This window comes from Camelus ferus, chromosome 2, assembly GCF_009834535.1.
Source record: "Camelus ferus isolate YT-003-E chromosome 2, BCGSAC_Cfer_1.0, whole genome shotgun sequence".
Taxonomy (NCBI): domain Eukaryota; kingdom Metazoa; phylum Chordata; class Mammalia; order Artiodactyla; family Camelidae; genus Camelus; species Camelus ferus.
The window spans coordinates 42,146,529-42,164,460 of record NC_045697.1 but is presented as its reverse complement, the minus strand read 5'-3'; the positions used below and the strand labels follow the sequence as shown (position 1 = coordinate 42,164,460).

The 17,932-nt window shown below is 38.7% G+C and overlaps 1 protein-coding gene across 2 annotated transcripts in view; it reads left to right on the top strand.

The window, feature by feature from the left end:
- ARHGAP24 (Rho GTPase activating protein 24) overlaps positions 1 to 17,932 on the top strand; it is a 635,766-nt gene that overhangs the window by 207,249 nt on the left and 410,585 nt on the right. The window contains exon 1 of one of the 2 annotated variants that reach the window (XM_014563767.2): positions 2,082 to 2,504. The exons of the other annotated variant lie outside the window; for it this stretch is intronic. The gene's annotated coding sequence lies outside the window, so the exon portion shown is untranslated. Of the gene's footprint in view, positions 1 to 2,081; positions 2,505 to 17,932 lie in introns of those variants that run through there. 2 annotated transcript variants of the gene reach the window in all.

Below are 17,932 nucleotides of genomic sequence, written 5' to 3'. Positions count from 1 at the left end.
ATGACTTGGGAATCCTAGAAAGTTACCCTTTACCCTCAAAGCATTGGTAGGTTTTGTAGAGTTCATCTGAAACATGCTTTTAACTCAGAATTCAGTTGACTGGTGAAATCCAGCTTTAAGTGATGCCCTGGGCAGAGACTTTGGGAACTGAATGACAGACACTGCCCTCTTGGGGGCCTGTTTCAGTCACATTAGCACCCTGCATTGGTTAGAATCTTTCAAATCTCTTGTTAATGAATGCATTTCTCCTTTAAAGTTGCTACAGTCTGTATGAGGGATGTCTCTCAATCAATCCGCAATTAAAAGAGAAGTAACATACTATGAGTCCTGTGAACAACTAAGCATTTTCTAGTTCAGTCTACACTATCTGGTAACAAAGATCTTTGCTAAATCCCTAAGGCTCTTCTAGGAAACAAATGTAGTGGCCCTTCTCTTTCTGCAGAGAAATGAAAGTGCAGGAGGGGGCTTTGGTAGATATACTTACCCTGCTGCTTAATCCTCAAGTGACAGTCTTTCTATCCTTCAGTTATACTGCCTAGATTAAGATAATCACATATATCACACATGTCAGTGAGGTGATGTCAGGTGGGAAGGATGGAGACGGAAGTCAAGAGATGTGAAGGTAAGGTATTGGATGCAAGGTTGTATCCCAGAGGCATGTCTTAACCATTTGAATTAGGGACTATTTAGCAACCACCTTGAGTTCAATTTTGTATCATCCTGAGTCTGAATTGCTTGTGGTAGTTGTTAGATCCTGAAATAGGTTACCGACCTGATAGGTTCCTTGTCTTTTTTTAAATGTCAGAATCTTGAATCATGCCTATCAATGCTTGTCCTCCTGAGGCTCTTGAGTCCATCAAGTGTGTGCAGATTTCATTTGGGTTAATTTCATTGTTTTCCAGCTTTTATCTAAAACCACCCATTGGCATTTACCTGCCAGGGTGCAAGTAGAACACATAAAGCCACATGAGTTGATAAAGATCATGTATTCCTACCAATTAGACAATAAGCTACATTGCTTCTGGTTAGGAATACCATACACATTTTAAAAAGGAACTGCCAAAAGAATTTTTTCCCCCGCAGAGCTTAATTTGATTCATTAAAGGGCTGAGAATGCTCCTGCCAGAAAATCAATTTTCTAGTGGAATATCAGGCTGGGATGGGGCAGATCACCTGGAAGAAAACCGGAGAAAGAAAGATAAAAGCGAAAAACAACGTGTGTCCACAAAGATTTTTATTTTTGGTGTTTCTAAATTTGAATGTGTACTCTTCCGTATAACTGGGAGATCTCTAATGAGAACACTCTTATTTAGTGTCTTAAAGAAATCTAGTGATGATTTTTCAATAATCTAAAGCAGAGATTTTTATAAAGTTTCTTGAAATAATTGAGTTGGCATTCCAGGTAACTAGTACTGTAATATATAGATTTGAAATAGGCGTTTTTTGGTGGTAGTGGGTGGAGGGGGAGACTGCATCTGCAACATGTTTACTCCTCTGTCCTCTTTCTTTCATACTGTGTAATTCTGAGAGCTCTTAAACCATGATAAGGAAGTAATTATGTTTTGAATTTCTCTAAAGATCTAACTAGAGGGCATCCATCTAAATAAATATTTCCAGCAATACAGGTTGAAGGACCCGGGTAATTCTGATTCCAGAAATAAGATTTTACATAGGTAGCTGAGGGAAGGAAGTAAAACCTGTGTGGGGGGTTTTGGCAAAGAAATGTAGAGCTCCTAGGGGGCGGGAGACTTGTATTCTCCAACCTTCTCCACACCCACAGCCCCAGATCTGGGACGAACGCGTGTCTACGATACACACAAAATAAAACGAGTGATGCCAGCTGCGGAGGGACCGAGGCACCGCGGGCTCTGTCTGGCGGAAGGGGAGCCGGGCGCCCGGCAGTGTCACTCAGGCTTTAAGACAACCCTAGCTGTGGTCACTGGGCGAGAACAGGGCTCCTCCCGGCCTCCCCAGCAGTGCGGCTCGAATCTTCTGAAGCTGCCAGTTGCCAAATGAAATCTGAAACCCAGGGCTGCGTCTGAGGGTTGGCCCCGCTCAGTTGTTCCAGCCTCTTGTACTGTATATTCACACACAATCACTCTTTCTAACTTCTGGGACTCTTCTTTGCGCAACTGCTAGGATTTCTCAAGTGCATGTGGCAACTCAGCCCAGCTAAGGGTGGAAACCGGCGGGGATCCGCAGGGTTGCCAAGGCCAGGGGGGCTGTCAAGGCTGCAGTGGGGACTGGAGAGGATCGAGGCGCGAGCGGCGGTGGGGAAACACCCACAACTTTCCACCCCAGCCGCAACTCGTTGGGCCGCCTCGGATTTCCTCCAAAACCACAGCTGCGGAGCAACCAAGTGCATGAGGTGCAACACTTCCCCTTGTTGTGGGAAGTAAGGAGACCTCCCTCCCCTCTTTTTTCTTTTCCTTTTCTTTCGGCTTGTCTGGGCCTTTTTCTTCGGAGCAGCCGCCGCCCCCAGTTTCTCTTGCGCTCCGAGCAAGGTAGGTGACACCGCTGCGGGGGTGTGCGCCCAGGGGCCACCACCGGAGGGCTGGGAGGTGGCCTCGGCTGCGCGCGGGGGCTGCGGGCACAGCTGCCTGCACCAAGGGCAGGGGCTGCGGGGGGCGAGCAGGGATCGCTGGAATCTCGCGCTGGTGCGGTGTGTGTGTGCGCGCGCGCGCGTACACGCGTGTGCAGATGATGGGAAACAATGCTCCTTTATTATTTTTAAATGGATAAAAACGGCGCAAGCTGGCAGTATGTGTTTCTGAGCTTAAAAATAGATGACTTTAATGAAAACTCTGTGCAGTTCAATTCCCTTACTATCCATCCTCCCCTTCCCCTCTGCTTGTTTCCGCTAGTGTCTAATACTGTGAGCGTTTCCTAGATAACAGGCATACAGAGATATATTTTAATAATAAACATTTTCATTGCAAACAAAGCGTTAGGGAATCTTTGGTGAATTTTAAGCCACCCAAAAGATTTGTTTAGGTTTTTTAAGAAGTAACTTTTTGAGGAAGTATCCAAACTCTCTTGAGGATAAATATGTAATATGGTATCTTAAAAAAAAGTACTTCAGATTGCATACCTTTTATTAAGTCCCCAAATAGAAGGGGAGATACTATTACTCTGAGTTCCTTAGAGATGTTAGGTTTTCAATACTAGCCAGTAATAGGGAGCCCAGATTCCCTTGTAGTCTATGCCTATACTAATTCATTTAAAATATCATTTCCAAGCTATTTCTGCTTCCATCATAGTTTGTTACTCTTTTTTTTTTAAACATAGCAAGACATCTTTATTTCATCTCTTTCTGAAATGAGGAAATAAATCAATCAAAATCAAAATTGGGTATTTGAAATATAAAAGTTGTAAAGGATCTGCTTATCCATAAGTAAAACAATATGTGTTGCTGTGTCTACTAAGTAAGACAAATTAATTGAAACCCAGGGATATTTACAGTAGAGTTAAGAGCTTTACTCAATTACTGAGAAGATGGACAGACAGATTAAATACAAACAATCTGTCCCCTGATTCTAATTAGAACTCAAAACCAACCCTTAAGGGCAAGAATGGATGTTGCTATTAAGCTGGGCATCATAAAACATAAAATACACAGAATTAATATGTTAAGAAAAGCCAGAAAACAAATATAAAGCCCACATCAGACTTGTTAAGATCTCACTCTCTTTTTTAAATTTCTTAATACTTCTTCTCTGGGGATGTTTCAACCTCTAGGAGAGCCCACTAATACAATTCCTTTTTTTGTCTTTCCTGAGTGCCTGACCTTCAGGTGGCAAGTCATGAAATCTGTTCTCTTTCGGACTATGACTGAGTTGTCAGAGAATTCACCTTAGACATCTTGGAGGACCGATATATTGACAAAACCTTAAAATAAATAAAATCTCCCTACCATTCAGAGGAGGTATGTTCTTGGTGGAAAGAACTTTAAGTGAGAATAAGGGAAAAACTGAACTTTTTCAGATCTGGAGGTTAGTTTGAGGTATGTGTAAGGAATACACAACTAGAATGATAAAAGTGGGGAGAATCTGTAATCTTTTTTACGTGTGAAAGGCTGTTGAAACCCAGTCAGTCCTTGACTTTCAACTGTGTTATTTGGTATTATTAATCTCAGGGGTTTGGGTTTGAGAGGAGAATGGTTTCTCAGCTGTGTTCTTGTGGGCTATATATACAGTGAATTTGAACCACTTTGAAAATACAAACCCGGCAGTAAGTGGGGGAAGAATTAAATTCTCAAGAAAAACATCACTGTAGAATGAATAACAATGCACCCGTTCTGACAAGAGTGCAGATTTAAGTGTAGAAGTGAAAAGTGTCCTAGGCTAAAATTCCCAGTGAAATCCTTTCAGGTTTTGCTTTGGGTAGTAGTGGCCAAAGCTCCGAATGTTTCCATCGTCATGGTTTTATTTACTGGGTGATCTTGGACTCTCCAGGGTGAAGGGCAGGGGTTAAGGGAAGTGGGGGTGGGGTGGGGCAGGAAGGGTGAGGAATGTGCAGCAGGTGGTAATGAGTGGTTTGAGTATGTTTATTTTGCTGTCTTGGCTAAAGCCTAGCTGCTGTTTACCAACAGTGCCCTGAATCGTTTTGCTGTGACCTACTGGCCCATTGAAGCATGTTTTCTTTCTAGCCCCATTAGCGTCTGCGTTGGTTTCCCAGGACTGAAAGTAGGTGGTGCTGCTGCAAAGTCCAGGCCATGCATTTGGTTCCTGTTCTAAGTGTTTGCAGGGCTGTAGGACCATCTTAGTTACCTGTAGTTATTCTCCCGTGGTCTTTTCTGGCCAGTGTTGAAGAGTTCTTTTCCTACGAGCTGAGCTTATGTAATGCTGATTCCTTCTTCCTGCTATGTTTCAATTTTTGGTAAAGCTAAGTGAGTGCCTTGGAAAAATAAGAGGGGGGAGGTGGATGGAGCCTCAGCTTGGAGCCGAGTAATAGCCACCTAATTGGTCACACGAGGGTGTAGAGAAGCTTGATGATAACAAGAAGCTGAGGTATTCATTCCGCCCTGATCCCATTTTCCCGAGGAAAAACAGCAGAAGAGATTTAAAATAAAAAAAGATGCTTGTTTACAATTAAATTTGTAACTAAAGGAAAAGATGTCTCCCACATGGAGAAAGGTATTTCAAATGAAAGTTGTAAATAGGCAACTTAGTCATGAAGTGAATACTCTTCGTGTTAAGAGTTGGAGCTTCATATTGAGTCTTGCCATGGTAACCCATCTGTCTTTGCTACATGAACTCACACTTTACAAGATTAGGATGGTCTCAGCAGCTAAGTAGAAGCACATTTGAAGGCAGAGGGATTATTCTGATGAAGAGACTAAGACTGTTTGCTTTTCAGAGGTTACTCTGCGCATAAGCAGCGTCCCCACTCTACTGTGGCACTGCCACAATTAATCTTTATAAAGTGTAGATCTAATTTTATAAGTCCCTTGATCTAAAACCTTTGATGGATTCCAAAAATCTATAACATTAACTCTAAACGCTTTAGTACAGCGACTAAAAGCTCTTCAAAGCCCTTCCTTTCTAGCTTTGTCTTCCTACATAAGGGCCTCTCACTCTTCATACTTCTGATTTCTTGCTCCTGGATTTCATTCTTCTGGAATGCCCTCTGCCTGGAAAGCTCTTCTTGATTATTGGTGGTCCATTTCAAATGGAACTCCCTCTGGAAGACTTTCCCAGTTCCGTGCAGGAAGAATTAACTATTTCATCTTGTCTGCTTCCAGGTTGTTTTAAATATACTGTGAATAATTATTTTAATAATTGTTATGTGCTCCCCACAGTCAACTACAATGAGTTCTTTAATGGCTGTATTGGTGGTAGGGGAACTACCTGTATCCTAGTGCCTAGCAGAGTGTCTAAAACGTAGTAGACACCTGTTTATGTTTCCTTAGTAAATGAGCAAGCAAAGTCATGAATGAGTAAAACAGTGGTAGACTCCAATTTATGCAGATAGTTATTTCCCCAAAGTCCACTTGAAAAATTTCCATTTGGACTCAGAGTTCATTTTCCAAAAGTCAATGCTACCAAACAAAATTCACTTTCCAGACTGGCCCACGCAAGCCTATTTAACTCCTATAATAGATAAAATATTGTGCTTTTTCTATTCTAAAATAAAAAAAAAAACCCACAAAAACAAAAAACTACTGTGGAACTATTTTTTATTTTTGAAAGTGCAAAATACACTTGAGTTTAAAGATAACAGAAGCAGTTAGAATAGATATACATCTTCCACAGTTATTTTAAATATTATACTATAAAATCTGTAACCTGCTAAATCCCAGTGGGAGGTCCTGGATTTAGCTGTGAGGACTAATGATGGAGTTAAATTGGAGATTCTGTTGCCTGTGAAATGGGCAATAATCTTAATTAATAAAACCAAATAGAAATACCAATTATGGCTATTTAATAATTATCTTGAGTGCTAGTGCTTGAGGGAAATGAGATTTAATTAAAGGAGAACATGGAAGTGGATGGAGCGGAGGAAACTGAGAAGGGCACTTTCTTTCATTTTACTTATTCTTTATTACATTGGTTTTATTTTCATCTCATTTGACCATTTAAGCTCAAAGTTCCTTCGTGAAAAAAAAATTGTCTTTGTCTACAGTTATTTCTGCTGCCTAACATATAGAAGAGAGGTGGAGGTTACATTCCCTTTGAGCCAAAATACAAATGGGCTTATTTCATTTTCAGAGTGGTGATATTTTTGTCACTTGCATACCTGCTGTTTAGCATGTGGATAATTTTTCAATAAAGAATGCATAATACTTGTGTTTCAGGCACTATCCAGGGACCATATATAGTTCAAATTTCTCAAGCTGATCCTTATATAGCATCTCTGTGAAGACTGGAAGAGCAACCATTGATATTTAAAAATAATAGTCTACTCAGCTTTCTAAATCTTCCATGCTCTCTATTTTTGTCGAATTATATGACTGGAAATTTACCTATTGTAATCATATTACAACTTCTTTTTTTGTCACATTGTCTTCATTCATTACGCTTTAATATGATACTTTTATTTATTTATTTATTTATTTATTTATTTATTTATTTATTTATTTATTTATTTATTTATTTATTTTTACTGAGAGTCCATATAAAAGAGACAGGTTCCATGGAAAATATCTTGGTACTTTTTGTTATATATTTCAATATTCCTTATTTTAAGATCTCCATAAATTCATCTTTGCTTTTACTGCTTTTAAAAATGTGTCTCTTTGATGAACTAGTGTTGCTTCTTTCCTGAGAAGAGGCTAGGATTAGCCTCTTTCACTTTATCGTATTTCTCATTTTAGCTTTCCACCCAAGAAACTCAGAACTAAATTTAATGCACAATTGTACCCTAGTCGAGGTTTTCTGGTGACGTGGTTTTCATCCTTTTAGCCTTACTTTAATGTGCTTAATGTACCCATACCTTTTAACTAACTTAAAAATAAACTCAAATCCATTATGGAGATACACTGAATTACCTTCATTTCTTTAACTTTTTTAAAGACGTGTAGTTGAATATTTATAAAATTCTATTTTGTAGCTTCAGTTTAGTATTTCAGAGCCAATAATTTTTCCAGATTATTTTTTGTGATTCCTTGAAACATTCTCGGTTCTGATTTTATACTCCCTGATAAATAAAATGGCCTTGTCCCAAATGTTACATTTCTTGAAAACCTTGGAAAGAAAATCATGTCTGATTAATTTTGAAAGTAGATACTTAAGCCAAACATGTGAGTTCTTTTCAATATATATACCATAAATGTATAGAAGAGTTCCCTCAAAGATATCTCTGAGAAACAGAAAACTTCCTTTTTTTGTACAAATGAAATCTATCAATAAATCGAGGCTTTATGGAGCAGTTATTAGGGCTGTATTCTGTCCGTCAAATTGAGCCTTCAGAAAACAAAATAATTTTTCAAATTTCTCAAGCAGGGTAAACCTCTCATTTTGTCCTGAATTCTCATGCTAATGAGTTAAGTACCTACTAAGTACCAAGCACTCCATGAGATTTTTAACATACACTACTTCTAATTTGAGAAATAGTTAGAAATAATCAGTAATTCTGTGGGTAAACTATATTATATCTAAGTCAGACATTACTATTCCCATTGTATGAGGATGTTTAGACTCAAAGGGATAAAACTTACTCAAGCTATTACAGTAAGTAAGGGGTATAGAGTTGATAATCAAAACCAGATCTGTCTGAATCCAAATACCCCACTATTTCTAATATGTCACCTACTCAGTGCTTTTCTCTTCAGCTATTAATTTTAGAATGATAATCTGTGTTTCAGTGTGTTTGACATATAACACAGACCCTGGTCTCAACAGGATCTCCAGAAGCTGGCCTCAGAGTTCTCCTGCAGGTCTTTTAGATGACACATTCTTATGCTGATGAGTTGGGGCCCCTGGGATGGCTTACCACTATCCAGGTTCTCTTTGAGAAAAGAAACTCCATCTCTCACAGGCCTGTAACTGAATCAACTGATAGTCATCGGCTTGGCTAGAATTTATTTTCTGGTGAGACAGGAACAAGAAAGGTATGGACCTCGCAGCTCCACTGATCTATCTCCATTGCTTAATTCCCAGACATGGGGACATTTTTTCCCTCTAGGGCAAGTAGTTTATTTGTGGAATGATACCAGTAAACCCAGGTAAGGGATGAACTTCTTTTTTTGAGGCAAAAATTCTCATGTGTCAGTACTTTTAATGGTGCACGCATCAAATTATAGTAAAAAGATGACTGTAAAGATGCAGCCCTTCTATTTTCATGAACAGTGCACTGCGTTGCAGTAACTGATTTTATATCCACCACTGAGTATGCCCAGGAACAGTGTGAGCAACAGGTGGAGGTGGAGAGAGAAGGGGGCAGGTCTAAGTTTCGGGTGAGAGATCAAACTTGAAAAAGCCAAGTTATGTGTATGTGTATATATATCTATTCCTCCCCCCCCCCAGAACCTCCATACTGTTTTCCGTAGAGACTGTACCAATTTACATTCCCACCAACGCTATAGGAGGGTCCCCTCTTCTCCATATTCTCGTAAACACTTATAATTGCTGTCTTTTTGATAATAGCCGTTCTGACAAGTGTGAGGTGATACCTCATTGTGGTTTTGATTTGCATTTCCCTGATGATTAGGGATGTTGAGCAACTTTTCATGTGCCTGTTGGTCATCTGTGTGTCTTTGGAAAAATGTCTATTCAAGTCTTCTGCCGATTTAAAAAAATTTTTTTTTAAATATTGAGTTGTATGAGCTCTTTATGTACCTGGATATATATCTGAAGAAAACACAAATACTAATTTGAAAAGGTATATGCACCCCAATGTTCATAGCAGCATTATTACAAAAGCCAAGATATGGAAGTAACCTAAGTGACCATCAACAGATGAATGGATAAAGAAGTTTTGGCATATATTTACAATGAAATAGTACTCAGCTATTAAAAAAAAGAATGGAATTTTACCCTTTGCAACAACATGGATGGACCTGGAGGGAATTATGCTTACTGAGGTAAATCAGATAAAGAAAGGCAAATACTGTATGTTTTCACTTGTATGTGGAATCTAAAAAAATAAAACGAATGAATATTACAAAACAGAAACAGACTCACAGATAGAGAAAAAACTATGGGTCACCAGTGAGGAGAGGGGAGGGAGAGTGGGAAGACAGGGAAAGAGGATTAAGAGGTACATACAAACTACTAATAAATAAGATGCAAGGATGTACACAAAATACATTTAAAAAATAATTTGTTTGAAATTTAAGACAAAGAAGCAAATGTTTTTTCCTCACATCTAATTTGTTAACTATGGGCTGGCTATCTGATAACTAATCATCATTTTATCACAAAATACTTTTTAAGCATATTATGTTGTCTTCTTATTATTTTTACCAGAAAATACAGTCATGCTATTTGTAGTAGTCTTTATTTGTAAGTATTCCATACTAGGAATTTCAATTGAAATTTTCATCGGCTAAGCCTCCTATTAATCTGTATGTATTATTCATTTTCTACTTGAACACCAAACATCATAAAAAATTTAAAAATGAAAATTAATTAATTTTAAAAAGACGCAAGGATGTAATGTGTACAGCACAGTGAATATAGCCAATATTTTATAATAAATTTAAAGGAGTATAATCTATAAAAATACCGAGTCACTATGTTGCGCACCTGAAACTAATTTGTAAATCAACTATACTTCAATTAAAAAAAAAGAGGAGAAAAGGCTGAAATACAGCAGGGAATGATTACTTCTTTGAGGGTAGCAACTGAGAAGGGGAGGAAAGTTGAATTAGTGGTGGCAGTACTCACTGGGCACACAGAAATGAAATGGGCAAAAGGGAAAGTAATTTCAAAGCCAGTCTTTCTCAAGAAGGGAGCATTTATCACAGGAATTGTTGGAGTGCATCTCACTCCTGTTTGTGAAGCTACCTAGAGAAAAAAAAATTATCCGAACTCCTTGAGATGTCATCTTTGATTGTTTTATTGTGCTGGGAATATCTGGTTTTAAAGTATCTTACATGGAGAAACTTCTAGCTAGAAAAGATGAGGTGGGGGAGTCAAAGGAGCCTGGTGTTATCTTGTTGCACCTAATTAATTGTGTAAACCTAGGATTCAGCCACATAAGTACCACTTTCAGAGTTCCATTTTAATTTCTGTATCCCATAATGGCTTAATTGTTATTGTGAGATGATCGAGTGCAACGTCAGTGATTTTATACAGAGGAATCTGTGGGTGCACAGAAGCACTAACTTTCCCACGTTTGATTTGCTGGTTAAAGACTTCATATTTTCATAACAGCTCACACTGTCATCGTGGAGTAACTTTTCTGTGTCCAGGGGTTAGGCTCAAGTTGGCAGGTTCTGTGGGGGGGCTTCGTCCTCAGTGCCAAGAAACAGGTGGAGGTTACAAGGAATAATCTGGGTGAGGAGCTGTGAGAACTCCCGCACAGCAGATGGAGCTGCCGGAGGAGGATGGATGGGTGAAGGGGGAGAAGCAAGGTTGCAGCATAACAAGCGTCAGAAGGAAGGAATCAGGAGAAAACTCAAATCCAGACTCAGCATGGGACACTAGAAGCCCAGGGAAGGGAGGCAGTGCCTGATGTGGCAGTTAAGAATCAGCCTGTGTCTAGCAGTAGATGACAATTATTGAAGGCTTACTATGTGCTAGTTGTGCCATGCTCTCATCATAGGTTGTCTCCTTCAATCCTCCGGCTCCCTCGTGAGTATGCACCATCATTCTCTCTCTTTTATAGACGGGAAAGCTGAAACCTGAAGAGGCTTAGTATCTTACCAAAGTCACATAGCACTAAGTGGTAGATCTGGGATTCAAGACTGAAATACCTTACTTCGAGATATTTTGCCGTACTTTACCATTATACTCTGGAATTACATCTATGTTCCAAGCTGGCTCTGCTATACCCAAGCCCTGTGACCTTGGGCAAGTTGCATTAATCTTCTTGAACCACAGATTTCCTTCCTGTGAATATGGGCATTTAGTAATACCTACTCTGTAGTGTTGTTACGGGTTTTTAATTTATGATGTGCACAGTGCATTTAAAGAGCCTGAAAGGGTATCTGGTACCTAGTAAATATCAAAACAAGTCAATAGTTATTATTAAATTAAATGATGGACATGGGGTTCCTGAGCAGTGCTTTTCAAACTGGAGGTCTTGATCCACCAGTGGTCATAAAATCAAATCAGTGGTTCATGACCAGTGTTTCTTTTTACATGAAAAGGAATAGAACAGGATGGAATGGAATAGGAAAAAAAAAAATCAGGGTTCATTATATATAGTAAAAGTAAGACTTGTTTCATGTTTTAATTTCCAGTTTTTTAATGTGTATGTGTGCACCTCACACACTGGGTAAAAGTGAAAAATGTACTTCTGATTATTGATAACTGTCAGAATAAAGTATAAATAAAGGTGATTTAAGGACCATTACTTGTTCAAAAGAAGAGTTTGGAAATCATGATAAAATTAGGTAAGGATATATCTAAATTACTTAAGAGTGGTTAAAAATGTATGTAGTCTTGTATTGACTAAAGACGTCAGTTCTCCACAAAATGCTGGTCTCTGTTGTGTGACTTTAGTTTTGTGTAGTCTTTTCTCCCATATTTTAAATGCTGCCTCTCACAGTGCAGGTGGGTAAGTCCCACAGAAGTCAATTAAGAAGGACATTGAGTAGTTGGAGCCTGTACTTTAGAACTACAAAATAAAAGCTTCATATTCTTTGTGAGTAGCCCCAAGCCCTGAATATCTAACTTGTGTTCAATTTGAAACATTTTAATGATAATAGTCCAGCTGCCTGAACAGCTGTAAAATTGGGAATTAAATGAAGAACTCATAAAAAACTGAATTCAATATTTTACTAATTGATATATTTATTTTGAAAAGCATGTAGACAAGAGATTGGTAATCTAGTTAATGCAATATTAATATTGATAATAAACAAAAAATTCTTTTTGGTAAAAACAGAAGTCATAAATTTTTATCCTTGGGTATTTTTCCCCTTAATGAAAATAATAAATGTGCTTAAGATATTTGTTGACTCTGTGCCATTAAAGAGAGAGCACGTAATATTGCACTGGCCAGCCTTCGCTCATTATTATGTTTTACTGCTGTATTTGGTTTTTGGTTGGAGGGTATATTTACTTTAAGACTTAAAAGAATTCTGTTTGAACATACAGCATCCAGATTCACTAGACAAGATTTGAGAATACTCTTTTTCCATTTTTTTTAAAAAAAGAATGTTACCTTGGATTTAAAAAAAAAGCTTTTCAATAGGTACATATTAACTTTTCTAAAAGTAAGTTCTTAGTGGTGTCTGAAAGTATTATTCAGGACAAAATCGTCAGGGAAAGTGAGTTTCAGGGGTAAGAAAGTCTACCTTCTGGCTCACCACAGTTGAAATTTTGTATTTAAACAGTAGCTTGAGAAATGTTTCACAAGATCCCTCTGTACTCTGCAATCTACAGTTGGAGGAGAGTGAAAAGGAAACGAGCTAGCAGAATGTGTGCTCTGATCCTGCTTTTGGATTAATTAGCATCTGTGAACTCAGGCAAATAATTTCCTTTTTCTGGACTTTAGTCTCCTTATCTGTAAAATAAAGGTGTTGGAGTAAATACTTTCTAAGATTGTTCCAGGTTTGAAAAAGTCTGTGTGGCAAAGTGGTAGTGTGTTCCTTTTGAACAATTTTGATAAGGATGTGGCTATGTGTATGCATTGACAGGGCTCTGAAGACTGACTTTGTAGAGGAGTGGGCATCTAGACGTCTATAGATGACATGATAAAGTGTAGCTTGACCTTTCTGTGTTCCATATGGCTAGTTTTCATCAGCTGTGGGTTTGGGAGGATGGGTGATACCACTCACTAGGAGGCTTTTGAAAATGTGTGAGGATATTTTTGGTCAAGACAATGATGAGGTGAAGCTACTGGCGTTCAGTGCCCAGGGGTCAAGAATGCCACGTGTCTTGTAATATGTGTGACAGTCCCTCACTGCAAAGAATTTTCCTTCCCCAAATGCCAAGAACATCCCCATTTCAAAACCAGCAAATGAAGTTAAAAGATTAAGTTTTAACACCGTATTTTATAAAGTCATCTGGGAAATTGGAAATGAAGTCCTCGTACACTTTCTGCTGTTTCTCAGTAATGCAAATGCAAACAATATCTATTCTTGGATGACAACTGGTGTTTATGATGCACGGGGGAGACCAGCCACCAGCTCCCTGCCCTATATATTGACTGTGCAGCAAGAAAAGCAGTGCCATCTCAGCTCTCTTAGTACACGGTGCAAATATAACTTGAAGTTGTGCTAGGAATAGTTCCTTTGAGTATGAAATTACCAGTTACTGGATGACAGCCGTATTTTTAATGAAATTGCTTACAGAAGTTTCCACTCAATGTAACTAGACATTTCTTGTGTTCAAATAATGCCATGATTAAGGCATTCAATACATACGTTTGATTCCCTACAACAAGAAATACCACTTGCATAACAGCTCTGTACATGATGATGAGTGTCATGAACACTGCCTGTTTCTCCTCTGGCCTCCTTCTGGACTTGGGCTGGCCGTGTACATTCTGGAACAGGTTAATGATAGAGTCCGTTCAGCAAGAGTGACTCATCCAGGGCTGTCTCAAGAACCTGGGTTATGTGTTCAAATTTGGGCAAACCTTGCTTTGGAGTCACTGAAATCACAGGATCATTTTCTTAAAATGCTTTTCTCTCTTCCAACTTCTTTCTTGTGTTTGTCAAGTCTTTGATTTGTTAATGTGTATAATTTTAAACTACTGCTAATATTCAGCTCTCAGATACTGTGAGCATAAAAGGTGTTGCATGGATAAAATTGTTGTCTGGCCAGTCAAAGTCAATATTTTCCAGGAGTGAGAGGGAACCCCTGCTACTCCTTTCTTTGGTGAATTTGGGCCTTAATACTTCTGCAGGAAAAGGGGGGAAAACGAGATGAAATTCAAATGTGTAACTTTTCCTGTAAATTTGGTAAAAGGTAGATTTCAAGAGAAGGTTGAAATTATAGAATTAAAATTTTTTCTTTTGGGTAATCTTTCATGTGTATTATCTATGTTGGGCCTCCCAATTAACAAATTATATTACATGCTACATTCCCCTTAGAATGAATTTATTGGACATCAGAACAAATGCCCACTTAGAAAATAGCTGCGGCCGTCTTACCTCAATCTTTTAATAGAGAAAATGGGTACAAAGTAATCTAGGTGATTTGACCCAGAATATAAAGTCAGGAAGACCTGTATGCAGACCAGGCTCTTGATTTTTGGTGACTTGTTTTTCTACCCTACTGCTCTATTTCTCAGAGGCCTTTCTTAACTTCTGAGTTCCCTGAGACAATTAAACCCAAATGCTAGCCTATGGCATCCGATGCATATAATGAATTACTTCCTCTGCTCTGCAAGGAGAAGGGTCCTGTTTAAGTACCATCTGGCACAACTGAGAAAAGAGTTGCTCATTATTTTCTGTGTTCTTCGCATTAGGTGAGGAATTATGGCTGAGAAAAGAGCAAGTGAATCTGTAACATTTTATTTTATTTTATTACATAACATTTTAAAAAGCATTTTTCCTTAGCCTAGAGTAACCTTAAAGGCAGCTGAAAAAATAAACCATATGAAAATCAAGATGGAACTTGTAATACTTTCTGTTTTGGGTATACATTTTTAGTCTAATTCCTTGTAATAATATTAATGATGTTGAACCCATTTAATATGAATGTTCTCAATACACTGTAGATTTTCATTCAATTCAGTCTCCAAACCACACTATAATTATACAGTTCTCTGATTTTATGTTTTTCATATTCCTTAACAACAAAGAAATATGGTATATTAACAGCTAAGACATTTCATGCAGAAAACTAAAACAAAAATTTTTTTTAAAGCAGGTTAATCTGCGTAAACACTGCCTAGACGAGTCAAATAATCACCGAAGATGGGTGAGAGAATGGAGGAGGGGGAAGAGGCTTCAGCTCGTGGTAACTGCTGGGTAACACTGAGAAACAGGGAGAGTTCTGTCTGTGCAGCGCGTTTATTCTCTCTCTGTTTGCGGTCCCAGCCTCTATTGTTAAATTTGTGGAACATTCCAGGGAGTATCCTTAGCTTCCCTGACATGAGCCGGGGACTGGGGCTTGAAGGCTCCGAGGGACTCCTTTCTGAAAAGCGGGAGGACGGAATAGAGCAGGTAAACTGTGCGGCACATGGCGCAGCTGGTTGGGACCCACTCCTCATCCCGAGCGAGGTGAGGCCTTTGTGCCCCGCGCTGTGGGAGGTCAGAGCGTGCTGCTCTGCGTTATGTTTGCAGGCAGTTCTGAAAAGTGTAGGATGCTGTCTCAGAGAAATGGGGTTACTTCTATATCACAGAAGAGACAATACTGAATGCTTAGACTTCTTTCAGACGTTTGCATGCGGCTCAATGGTGTCAGCTCTGGGACTCTGCTTCTAATACATTTATTTTCAAGCAAGAATAGGATACCAGTGGCTTATGAGGGTTAGTCTTTATTTGTTTAGCAAATCACACTCCGATCAAATGCATACCAGTAATAATAGTGGGATATATATAGTCTTACTGCTGTGTTCTGTTTGTTTGATATAATATTTTCTTAATGTTTTAGAAAGAGCCATTAAGTAAAGTAAAATTATATTGAACTGTTTTACGGAAACGCCAAGCAACTTATGTATGATATCATTTACGAACTGTATTATTAATGTGAAATGCTAAAATAATTCAAAAAGAGTAATTGGTATGTAAAGGTCAGGTTATCATGAGCTTGGAGTGGAATGGGAATGGAGGGGAGGCGGAGAGAGAGAGAATTAATCCATGTGTGATGCTAAGGCAGAGTGCGCTGAAATCGCTGGTGGTGTTTCCTAGGAGCGCCAGATACGCGGAGTTACAGCGGGTGCTGCTGTTCGTCAGTGTTGTCAGGGAACAGGTGCTGTGACTGTTTGTGAGATGTGAAAATGATTCCTGATCCCAATGCTGAGCCATAAATTGTAACCAGAATTATTAGGACTGTGTTTGCAGACCTGCAAGCAGGCAGCAAAGGCCGGTGGTATCTTGTAATTTCCAATGGACAAGGTTAAATTTTTATCTTAAGTCTGAGCTCTGATTTGAAACAAAGGGTTCAGCTGGTTTTTCCTGAGTTGCCAGCTCCTTTACCTGGCGATTTCCTGTTATGCCATTATTAAGTTTCCAGAGAATTCTCTCTAGAATAAGTTCAGTCTACCTGCCTGCTTTCTGAGACACTGCTTTTGGTGCTGTAATTGATTTTAATCAGAGGCAGTGTAGCACCTTTATTTTTTATTTTTATTTTTTAACATTTTTTATTGACTTATAATCATTTTACAATGTTGTGTCAAATTCCAGTGTTCAGCACAATTTTTCAGTTATTCATGGACATATACACACTCATTGTCACATTTTTTTCTCTGTGAGTTATCATAACATTTTGTGTATATTTCCCTGTGCTATATACAGTGTAGTCTATTCTACAATTTTGAAATTCCAGTCTATCCCTTCCCACCCTCCACCCCCCTGGTAACCACAAGTCTGTATTCTCTGTCTGTGAGTCTATTTCTGTCCTGTATTTACGCTTTGTTTTTGTTTGTTTGTTTGTTTTTGTTTTTGTTTTTAGATTCCACATATGAGCGATCTCATATGGTATTTTTCTTTCTCTTTCTGGCTTACTTCACTTAGAATGACATTCTCCAGGAGCATCCATGTTGCTGCAAATGGCATTATGTTGTCGGTTTTTATGGCTGAGTAGTATTCCATTGTATAAATATACCACATCTTCTTTATCCAGTCACCTGTTGATGGACATTTAGTCTGTTTCCATGTTTTGGCTATTGTAAATAGTGCTGCTATGAACATTGGGGTGCAGGTGTCATCCTGAAGTAGATTTCCTTCTGGATACAAGCCCAGGAGTGGGATTCCTGGGTCATATGGTAAGTCTATTCCTAGTCTTTTGAGGAATCTCCACACTGTTTTCCATAGTGGCTGCACCAAACTGCATTCCCACCAGCAGTGTAGGAGGGTTCCCCTTTCTCCACAGCCTCTCCAGCATTTGTCATTTGTGGATTTTTGAATGACGGCCATTCTGACTGGTGTGAGGTGATACCTCATTGTAGTTTTGATTTGCATTTCTCTGATAATTAGTGATATTGAGCATTTTTTCATGTGCTTTTTGATCATTTGTATATCTTCCTTGGAGAATTGCTTGTTTAGGTCTTCTGCCCATTTTTGGATTGGGTTGTTTATTTTTTTCTTATTGAGTCGTATGAGCTGCTTATATATTCTGGAGATCAAGCCTTTGTCGGTTTCACTTGCAAAAATGTTCTCCCATTCCGTAGGTTTCTTCTTGTTTTATTTCTGGTTTCCTTTGCTGTG